The sequence below is a fragment of the Morone saxatilis genome, unplaced genomic scaffold, assembly GCF_004916995.1.
Source record: "Morone saxatilis isolate NCDOM2014 unplaced genomic scaffold, NCSU_SB_2.0 Contig6, whole genome shotgun sequence".
Lineage (NCBI taxonomy): Eukaryota > Metazoa > Chordata > Actinopteri > Moronidae > Morone > Morone saxatilis.
This window is the reverse complement of record NW_023340206.1, coordinates 4840182-4852414: the sequence shown is the minus strand read 5'-3', so window position 1 is coordinate 4852414 and position 12233 is coordinate 4840182.

Genomic DNA, 12233 nt, shown 5'->3' with positions numbered 1-12233 from the left:
AGAAAAGTGCAAATAACCCTGACATTACATAGGTGAAAAATATTTTAACAGTACCGAATGAGGATTTCATGTACATTGTGTATAAATGTTTCAAAGAACTGGTGGAAGGAGCCTGGTAACTGAGGAGGCAAAATCGTGGCTCTAAGGCTGCTGTTTGAATCCCCGAACCACCTGGAAGAGGCGGACATGGGAAATGAACGAGACATGCTCATCCTGCCCTGAAAAAAACATCTGTGACGGCGCCGGGTTGCCTGAAAGATTTTGTGAGATGAACATGACGTCTTAAACAACCATGTTCTAACGTGCTTCATGCTAAAAAAAAAAGGTTACAGAAACATTACTCTCGACATAAAACGTTTATGAGGGACATGGAGATGGCACGTTGGAGAGTGAGGGAGTGCTTGGCATATACATTTGTCTCCCATTCTCAACACATCCTGAAAGGTTTTCTACATCATTTTTCTTGGATTACGACTGGGTTACAGGCTTTAAAATTCTTTAATAGAGCGCTTAGCGGCGTTGCTGCATTAGCAAACAACAATACCTGTGTCTCACATGTGTTTTACTTTGTTCCAGGTAACAAGTTTGGCCTGATTCTGCTGTAACCTAGTGTGAAGACCTCATTACACACACCTAGATCGAGTCTCACTTGGGATGATCACTTGAACCCTCTGTAGGTTTGAAAGGTGGCTGTCAAAGGTTTATAATTTGCCTCTTCCTCAGCTTATATTAATGTAATTTGCCACGAACAACAGAAAAAAACAAAAATTGTATAATTTAACAGCCATCTTTAGGTCTAGAAGGGTTACGCCAAGGGAGATTTTCTAGAGAATCACTTTAATTGGCTTCGTGGCCAAGACATGAATACAAAAAACTTTTTATTTAAGATGATGGATTATGTTTGTCAGTGCAGCGGTACATCTCTGGAGGTTGTTTTTAATGGATCTTGGAAAACAATAGGAGCCCGTGACCTTCGGGAGGCTGGGTAAACCTTTGTTGCTCCTGACTATATGGCAAATATACTGGTGGGTCTGGATTTCTTTTCATGTGTTGTGTAAGCAAAGAGGAAAAAAAACACTGGCAACCTTGTAGTTAGCAAAGCATCTCTAGCTGCCCTGGCATGACCTCAATTTTAACAGAGGATGTTCCACTTGACTGAATTTCACCTCTAGCTAACATTTTCATGTGCTGACGTGTGTCCAATTCAAGATACTGAATTGGTCTATACGTGGGCGTATTATATTCTGCATTTGAGTTTGGGTCTGTATTGGTACAGTGGCCAAACATGCTGTGCAGCATTCAAGGCTGAAAAACCCTCTGCAACTACTTATCTCAACTGTTAATCGCCTTATAGTAAAAATGAATTACCGTAATGAGAATTAACTCTGTGCTGCTTCACTTCGAACTGAATTGGCATTTAGGCAAGTCACACTTGTCTCGTAAGCAGATTTCTCCTGCCATATTTCATTATCTGCCTTCCTCGCTGCCTTTGATCAGCCGTATCATGCACATTGTAATGTTTAAGAACGGCACGGCGTATGTACTGTGTATGTTTGTGAGCTATGGAATGAGCTGAAGGATGTCACGTATAAAATGGCTCAGAAAAGACAGCTGGCTGACAGTTTCCACCACATCAAGGCGCAGGCATTAAACAGTGGCTCCAAATGAGCCATCCATGTCTGGTGGCCCTTGTTCAGCAAGAAATGGGAGAAAAATAGCTTTCATATGAGCACTGAGAGCTCCCCTGACAGGCCAAGGTTAAAGTGGTGTTAAGGATTTTCTTTTTTAAGGTTTTCTAAATCTTTGATCAGTTTGAAATAATATCTTCAGAAGCCAGAAGTTTGAGAGAAGCTACTTTCTGATTAAAAAATTGATTATTTGAAACCCAGAGCACTTACGTACAGTAAGGTCTGAGGATTGGGAGATGCTAATGTCTCCCTAGTGCCTTTAAAAAATACCACAGATGTGCTCCACATTGAGGCACCTCACTGCCTCATTTGACTATATATTACAACTAGATAGAAAATAGCATAAGATTTGGGGAATATAGCTAAAAGTCAGTGAGCACACTCAGCAAAATGTAGTTCGATATTGCTGTGTAACTGACATTTCAAAGATAAGCTAACATTAGCTGTCATAAGCTACTGGTCATGCCAGACCAAGAAAGGTTGTATCAGCAATACCCCTGAACTTGTGGAAGGGTACAATTTATTGGTTATCATTGCCACTTTTCATTTCTAATACAAATCGTGTCTCAAAGGTTACATAGTCTCACTTTAAAGGACCTCTGTGTTGGATTTTGTGACATCTAGTGGTGAAGTGGCATATTGCAACCAACTGAACAGCACTCCTCTTCCAAGTATGTAAAAGAAAGTGAAGCTGGCGAACCACGTGAAAGGGACAGGGTTTTGTTTGTCCGTTCTGGGCTATTGTAGAAACATGTCGGTTTAATAAGGACCTGCTTTCTCTTTAATGAAAACACAACAATTCTTATTTTCAGGGGATTATACACTAGTGAAGACATACCTCTGAATATTATATTCCATTTCTGCCAATAAATGTTACACAATGGACCTTTTCCAAACAGAAAAATGCAGCAACCGACAAGTCATGCATAGTATGCCGTTTAAAGTGAAAATTTAATGCAGAATATTAAGTTGGTTCAGTCAACCTATCCCGGTTAAATAACAATCAAAAGGCACCCACTGAACATGTTGGTGAATAAATCATTGAAATTCCTCTTCAGTGACGTCACTGCCAGTTAGAAATTACATGAAAAGCAGGAAATCAGCGGTGTGCAGGGTGAAGTATGGGTAACAACAGGTTCCCCCTAATTGAAACAGCCGCAGCTGTGCATAGCTGCGCTCACTCTCCTGCTGCACATTGCAAAGCCCATTTTGCTCGGGACTGTTACCACTGCAGATAATCACTCCTTAGATGAGCTGATTTCAGCGGCGCTTCCACATTTGAATATGATAATGAAGTCACTTGAGGGGGGCTTTAATAAGGGAGGAAATCGATAAGGCAATTTACGCTAAACAGCTGAGTTAATGTCTTGTTACACGTGTGACACAGGTAATGAGTCATTGGTACTGGGGAGAAGGGTGTAATAGATGCATTTATCAAACATTTAAAACGCGAAGCAAATGAGCCACTAGTGAATCTCTTTCTGTTTTGCCTTGGAGCATAATTGCTGCGCACATAGCTATAATTGGGACAGTGTGTGTGCATAGGTCACTGAATGGGAGGCAAAAGTTATTTGAAAAAATGTATCGCACGTCAGTGTCACAGAGACTGAATAGATATTAATGGTTTCCAGGTGACTGTCCAGCAAAAGGAGGTTATAAATATAATGAAATGGAACATAAGAATGAGCAAATGTTCTCTTGTTTAAGAACATTTATTTTGGGACCTTAATTAAATATTGTGTATTTGTCTAGATAGGAAGGCAAAAGCATTTTTTCTAACACTGTTACTCTCAGAGATTCAGTTGTATCACCCATGGTGCAAATGGAACTGCAAGATACCGGTCCTAATGGTTCCACTCCGCCAAGACCCAAGCTGGGATCCGAGTCAGACGGGTTCAATGTATATCCGGCTTAATATGGTTGGGTCAGGTCCCGGTGTAAAAGGTGTGTGTCTGCAGAGTCGGCATCAGAACAAATCTAATTGGGGGGCATTAATGTGACCGGGGGGGCACAAGCTGCCGTTGGAGAACTCATCTGTGATGTAAATGCTTGATAATACCAGTTAGCTGTCAACAACCAACCCAGCTCCAGTTTTAAAACATGCTGCAAAGTGTCTTTCTCTCTCTCACACACACACACACACACACACAAACTGGGCTGTGCATGTAATTAGAACATCATTTGAAACAGTCTACATACTGGAATTATTAAGTTAATTAAGTGTTGGTGCTGAACCGCCTGAGAATAGTGTCCTTCTACTCAGTTGTGGATTTTTGGTTCAAGTCTCTCTCAGATGCCAGCTGAACCACCCAAGCTCTTCTTTTGTGGAGCAGATGTTGAATGTGGAATGTTTTAAAGCATTCAGTAGGCCTACACTGTGTTTTTATTTCATTTCATTCAGCGAAAAGGCTTTCACTTCATTTGATAAATATAAATTCATTCATAAAACACAAAGTTTGGCACCAGAGGCCAACATGCTTGCAATGAAAATGCTAGATTAACATTTTTTGTATTTTTTTGTTTTTTATTTTTACCTTTATTTAACCAGGGTGTCCCTTGAGATAGAAGTATATTTTCCAAGGGCGACCTGGCCAAAACAGTTACAATTTACCGCGTAAACCATCTTAGTTTGGCATGTTAACATGCTAACATTAGCTAATTAGCGCTAATCCCAAGGTACAGTTGGGGCTGATGGGAATATCTTTAGTTTTTTTAAGTATTTGGTAAATAAACTAAAGTACTGGATACAATTCTTCATTCTATCTGAAAGATCTTTATGAATGTTAGTGGATCAATACATTTGTTACAGTTTATTCTGAAGGGGACATAAAGTAGTCTCACAGTTGCTGAGATATTTCACTTAATGCCACAAATGTTTGCCTGATGGTAGCACTAGAGGAAAAATCAGGGGTTCACCAAAGTTAGTATGAAATGTCTGGGAACCATGGATGTCTATACAAAATTTTATTCCAATCCACTCACTAGATGAGATGATATTTCACCCAATAAGTGAACACAATGGCCTACTACCACCCTGTCATTAGGATTCATCCTTTGGGCATCATGAGTATCTAAACAAAATTTCATGGCAATCGATCCAAAAGTCGATATTTCAGTCTGGACCAAAGTGGTGGTAATTTTTTCTAACCCAGTGAGTTTGAAATAACTCTCCGTTCATTGAGCAACAGTCTGTATACAGTTTGTATATTCTGCATGCAGGGCCAGGACTGCATTGGCTGATTAAAAGGGTGAATTTACATAAAAGCTGCCCTTTGTGCGGCGTGAATCTCCATGGAAAGACAAGCGCAAAGGGTCTGTTCCAGAGTTTGATCTCTCACATATGCATTGTTCACTCTTCTCCTTTCATAGGTCGCACAGTCAGTGCTGTTCCAGAAGTTCAGCTGTGCTGCTGTCTTGCCACTGATTGTGTCCATCCAAGCTTGATGTAAGAACAAATCAAGTCCCCGGGGGGCAAGCTCCCCGTTTCTTTACGCTGGAATAAATTAATAGGCAAGAAGAGAAACTTACTTTAACAACTGACTTTACTTTATTTCTGAAGTATGTTAAGCTTCTTACAAAATTCTTACTTGACATCATGCAATATTAGAGGCAAATTTGCCAATGATCGTCGCAAAAGATGAAACTTTGGTTTTAACACTCGTTTCTGATTCATCATCTTGTCTGATTGAGTGTGCACTTGTGAGTCTGAAGCTATGCTGTGCATGTGGTGATGAGGGTGCTTTGCAGAGCAGTGGATGTCACCGGGACTCAGCTGTGTGTGGGTTGACAGAGGCTAAGGGCCCCATTGTGGCACGCTAAAAGCCAGGTTAATGCTTTCCATGCATAATCTGAAAGCTGGGGCAGCGGCAGTACATCTCCTCTCATTTAAATCTCACTGGCTTGTGTAACATCTTTTATTCCTTGAGTGGCAGCTCTCCTTTGGCCCCCCCTACCCCCCCACAGCAGCTGCTTCCCACCTCAGTCGCAGCGATAAGCATGTTATGTCTTGCAGCGAGGGCTAAATGCTGCATCAGTAAGTTTACCCCCCGTCCATTTGAAAATGTGCTCTCACCACTTATCTGCACCACAGGTACTGCAGCTGGAGGAGCGCATCCTCACTGACTGCTGTATTGATTTTAAATTAGCATCACTGTAAATACCCTTTGCATGGGCTTTTATTCATGTTATAGTATAACAGTAGATACAACACACTACACTACACTACAATAATATAGAAAACAGAACATGCTATATTTTAGGTTGATGCTTCTAGCTGGCACTAATCAATCCATGTATCCCTTTCAGCTAGGGGAGAGCTGCTCTGCGGATTCCTTCCTTGCATAATTTTTGCAAAAAAAGCTTCGGTTAAGTGGTCAGTTGCAAACCCTGTGATTAACTAATTGATTATTTTCCCAGCTAACCCAGGGCTTTTACATTTTTATTTCAAACAAACTTTATTTCACAACATTATTAACCCTTGTGTCTGGTTGAAATCGACTTGTTTGGGGTCTCACAGACTGAAAAAAATAATGATATTTGCAAAACTTACAATTTGTTTTTACATATTTTTTTCATTTTTCTGACCTTATTAGAAACAAATATGTATAAAATTAGGAAAGTGGTGACCCTTCTATTTACCTCAAATTGGGCTTGCACATTTATTGATGGTGATAAAACACATAAGTCACCATAAGGCAGTGGTATTACACAAAAAGGGGAAATATTTAATGTTTTACATGTTACATTGTCTATGCATGGACAAATACATATATCCCATTTATTTGCCAAAAAGGTCACCAACACAAAAATGTACAGTAACTTATCCTACATGGCGACATTATATAGGTCTAACTTCCTTGTTATAAAACTCTAATTACAGAAATAGACTTATTTGTGAGGGTAATGCTGCGTAAACAGCAATGTCAACAATGATGCAGAGCATAAACCATGTTTTCTTCCAGCTGCAGTCTTGAGAAGCCAAACAGAAGTTATGCATCATTTCCTTTTCTTTTTCATACTTTTTTGGGGCTTTGCATGCCTTTATTAGATTAGCTACAGGAGAGAAATGACAACATGAGGAGGATGGAGAACAATATTCAACAATGGTGCCTGGCCAGGCCACCAGGGTGTCCCAGTGCGTAGTTTTCTGCAGCCAATTTCTTAAAAATGTCCTCAGTTCAAAATCAGCTTTATAAGCAAGGCTAATAAAAGCAGGAAAAGTCAAAGAGTCTGTCGAGCAGACCGGTGAGTTAGGAGGGGCTTTGTGAATGAGAAGGACTTTGTTGTGGGAGTGAGTGGAGGTCACGGGAGTGTGCGTGGGTGGGTAAGCAGCAGAGTTCTGGATGAACTGGAGGTTATTTAGCACAGCAGCGGCAGCTAACCGACAGTCCAGTGAGGAGAAAAGGTAGCCTGGAGGTGCCGCTGGCCTGTTAGCCTTCCAATCCTGCTCAGAGAATAGAGAGAAGAGGAACAGGTATGTTAGTTAGAGGGGCAGTACAGTTTCATTTCTCAATAATCAGAGCTGGTGTTATCAACACATTACAGATCGAATGTGATTGAACTGTACAAATACATGTAGTGATTTTTCCTTTGCACTTTCTTGGCATCATCCTCCTTTTCTCAAAGTCATCAGCTGACTTCTTCCATCAGACTCTGGTCATCTAACATAAGTATGCAGAATGTGTTGATGTCCAGGTTAAAATTAATAGACTAACATTATTACCTCCGGTGACTGGCAACTCCGACAATGAGCCCAGTCACTTAGGTATGTCCGACTCGATTTGTCTCTTCCTCTCCGCACGCTTTACTTGTCAGCAGTTCCGGCCCCTCGATGCAATTTGAATAACCTCCCATCGCTGCTGTTTATCGTTCATCGGGGGGACAGTAATCGTGCACTTGGCTCGGCTCCACACATCAGGAGAAGGCTGGCTGCCCTTCAGTCAAGAATGCGGTGGATGTGCTTCAAAAAGAGACCCACGGGGAACTTTGGTATCTGTTTTGAACGCTCTTAAATCTCTCAAAGCAATTAAGGAAAGTAATTGTGACCTCTGAAAGCATAGCTGTAATCAGATCGAGGGTATTATCCAGGGTTGACTGCAATCAACTTTTTTTTTCAAAAATAATCTGATTATGAAACTATTGAAGTGATATCTGTTTCCTGACACAAATGACTTGCAATTATCCTTGCAAAAAAAAAAATTATTAGAAATTTTGCAGCTGTAGCTATTTCCCAACAACATTTGAATGTGTTTGTTAAGTTGACAAAGGGTTGCATTCCGAATGAGAGGCACTGAAACAACCTCCCATCTTAGATTCAATACCATGATTTGATTGTGCATGTGAATACAAGCAGCTTGACCGCTCCATGCTTGTGATACACGATAAAACTTCTCCCTTTTCGGATTTACATGAGCTCGAGCATGTCAACCCAGCCGAACAAGGGCTTTTTCTTTCACGTCCATGATAACCCTGACCTCCCTCGATGGAACTTAACACCCTTGTCGGTCTCCATCGCCGCTGATGTTGCTGCAAATCAGTGTCGGGTGTTGTTTCCAGCCCCTGGTGTCGCCTCTTAGGCTGTGCCTTGCCCTTTTATCTGTGTAATCACCAGGCAGCGTACTGAGATCAGACACACTGTCCGAGTGACTCCCCTCACAGGAATGGGAGCGCTCAAAAAACTCAAACGAGTATATGAAAGGACGGGAAGGTGTTGTGTGTGTATATACATTTTTTTTTCTTCTGCGTGAATGTGTGTGTGTAGAGTCTATGGCAAGCGGTCGGGTGTCAGAACTGCAACTTTCTAGAGCAAACACTGCTGGCAGCTCTCCATAGTAATCAAGTCAAACGTCACTAAGCCCAGCGTGCATCAGCTCCGAAGTTCAGTCAAGTTAAAAGTCGCTTGTGTGTGCGCTTGTGAACCACAGTGAAAGAATAGGCTTGCATGGGTTTTTGTGTGCCCGTGCCACAGCTACGCCGGGGTCACCGCGATGCCATTCATAGTCACAGTTTGTGACGGGTGTCTGACAAGCCCCACAGGAGGACTGCTTGATGTGCTGATACAGACAAGATAGGTTTTCTTAAAGTGTTTTGCAGAACAAGGAAAAAAAAGGCTGCGGATCAAGAAACGCATGCTCAAAATGCATAGAAAAATCTCACCAGTAGAGAGATTTGCGGGCTCAATCATATGTATTTTATACTTAAAATACCATCAACCTGATATAACGGAACTACCCTTTGTGCTGCACATGCAACACTGAAAATAAAAGCAATAAAAAATAAGTTAAAGCAAGTGAGATAAAGAAAAAAAAACAAGGGACTGATAAATGGCTGCAACTGAAAAACAATCCAAACAACAAATAAAAAATGAACTGGATAAAAAAACAACATGACAACAAAACTCAGCAAGGAATATCTCTCGCTCACTATCTCTTCAGCTATGAAGTCACCACATTGCATGCGCTCCTTCTCTTTTACTTCCCCGAAGCGAGGCATTCTCATTCCATCTGTTTTATTTTGGCAAAGACAGATAGCTAATCCTGAGATCAGATTATGCCGTTAAGGAAACTTTTCCACTGACTGGTCCATGATCAAAAACAAACACAACTCACATTGGAAAAACAGTTTGGCCTTTCATCACCTTAGCTTTGTTGAGGTGGCGAGTCCGCCTCATTAAATCTCTGTAATGTTTCATATTTATCGTTGGCCGAGCATAACAGGCGTAGATCTGCATCTGCCCCTGTATGTTTGTCTTCTTTCTCAGCCGCCATCCAGCATGACGTCGGGTGAGGTGTAACACTGTAACGCTGACTCATCCTCTGGCAAGCTGCGCGACTGTACGGGTAGGTGTTGTCCCATTGTTGCCATTCTCAGCACGGTACGCAGAAAGTGTGATTAACCGTATGCACAAGCAGAAACTAACACTCCTTCTATTTGTTACTTCTGAGAATTAAATCTATTCACTGAACCTCGTGGTGCGGCATCCAACTTCAAAAGTAAATGAGCAAATTTCATGGAAAAAGTAGTCCTAATGAAGACGACATTGAGCCTGCTAGGTCAGATGTAATCAATTGAGGGGTTTGGGTTCACTTGCATTTGATCAAATCCAGCTCCTTTTTGAATCTCTTATCGAATCTAATTAGCTTTGGCCTTCAGCATTTGCAAGCAACTGAAGTTATAAATAACTAGAAATCGGTATAATAATCCGTAATCACCTTTTGTTGACTGAGAAGGCAGAAATAGAGTGGCAGCCTAATTAACGTTCACAACCTGTAGCTCTAACCGGAAAATGAGATCAGATATGAGATGTTACTTAATTATATCTGACACATTAAAAGAACAGGTGCAGCCTTCTTATTTTACATGAGCGTGATACAGTCAGCTGGATCAACAAAAATACTGTACCATCCAAAGTGATAGAATTGTATGTGTGTGGATAGTATGCAGAAGATTACATACTGGATCTTTGATTTTATATTTATGTTCATATGAGAGAATATGACATGATATACAGATCTGGATACAGATCCATCCAAAAGTCTTATTTTAGCCATTACCTTATTAAGTTCATTCGGTACAGCTAATAACAATGTTCCTCATTTTAACTGGTAAAAGTGCCCATCAGCCCCTGCTGAAAATTAGAAGCTTCTATGTAAATAGGTTCCACATTACTCTATTACTAAAATAGAGCAAGGAGAGATAAAATGAGAAAGAAATTCTTTAGAGCTTAATAAATTTGGGTATTTGGCCACCTGGGAACTGGATCCATAAAGGAAGTGGCTATTGGAGCCGAACCCTAGATCAATTATTGAATATTTTAAATATTAAATATCATGAGGATGAATTATTATTTCCCAAAGCCAGTCAAAGATCAAAGATCCAAGCTCCAATTAACATCTTTCTGAGGCACAAGCTACCAGAGAGGAAGGAAGAATGAAAAGGAAGACAGAACAGATAGACGATGATGGATCATCATTTATGAAACAGAAGCTGATATTTCACCAGTTTGTTTCAGCCTGGAAGCTGCCCTGCTGAATATGCCGCCTTCACCTCATTTGGAACATTTCTGCGTGAATGTGGGGAATAAAGGATGAATGAGCGAGACCTAAGAGAGGAGAAAGCGCTTGGAAGGTTGTAAAATGAAATGTCACCAATTTTGTGTTGCTAAAAGCAACAAGTCTATTTGAGTAATGAATGAATGCGTTCCACTGGATTCCTCTCCTTTCCTGGTTTATTTCTCACCTAACATTTTTGTGAGTGTGTGTGTGTGTCTGTGAAGGAGGGGTGGAGAGCTATCACATTTGTCTCCATTGCAAACCCTAAAGCTAGGATAAATGAGTTTAAATGATAGAGTATTTGCATCACTGAGCAAGATTTTGGATGAATGAGCCACAGCTCATGATGAAATTCTACTCCAGGCTCGCTGTATAATTTCAATCACATGTGAGGCTAATGCAATTCAATTATTCCATTGGATCAACTCCAGTGTAGGCTATCACATTTGCATTTGCATGCAGATGGGCAAGAAAAGTAAGTTTGGATACCTGAATAGTTTTATAATGACGTGTTAGATAAATATGACAAATAAAAGTAAAGTCAACGCAAACCTGCAGGAACCTGGAGTACAATTTGTTTTAATGCATTCATGATTATATCTTATTTTCACTGTGTTGGTTGTAATATTTATAATACCTGGATCATAGATAATTTACAATAGAGTATACACACAGAAAGTGGTCCAACGTTAATGCATTTTGGCTGTGGGTGTGCTTCTGCTGTCCATAGTTTGTCTTGCCTTGTCAAACTGGGGACATATGTTCTGCAAACGTGTGAAATTATTTATATATCAGGAAGTACCACAGTGAGATAGAATGCTCCTTTTAGCATGTACAATCTGTGTTGGAAGTGTGTACAGTATGAAGTGACAAGGACATTAACTGTTTTCATTTACTTTCTTTTTGTAGCCCCGAATGTTTTCTGAAAAGCCCTGAATCTTTAAGACATTTAAAATAACTTTGTGTAATTTCCCCTCAGTCTCTCTGATCGGACAGGAAAATTGGAGCAAAAGTTCCATTACTGGGGAAATATCGCCCTCTATAGGTCCCGCCCTATCATTGTTATCAGTGTATATGGACATAACGAAGGACATAACAAAGCTAAACATTAATTCTGTGAACTCTTCTGCAGTATAGTTTAACAGGAATAGATTTCAAGATTAGTAATGCTGTTTGAGCCAAATTCCCACCCTACCTATGTTATGTAACCTAAAAATATTATCGGAAGGTGGCAGGAATTAAAATTAGTCATCCTCAAAATTTGTTGTGTCATAGTTTCAGCATGATGAAGACAGCTGGAGAAAAATTAGACACAAAATACGAAAAAACTGGCGAAAAAGTCCAAAAAAGAGAATGCCCCCCCAAACTCCACCACTGGCACCACCCCTGCTGACACCAAATACTGTACGTTATTTTAACCCTTTAAGCCCCAAAGTCGCAAAATTGCAACACGACGCGGTACTGAATCAAACAGTTTTCTCCGAATAGAGTGTTA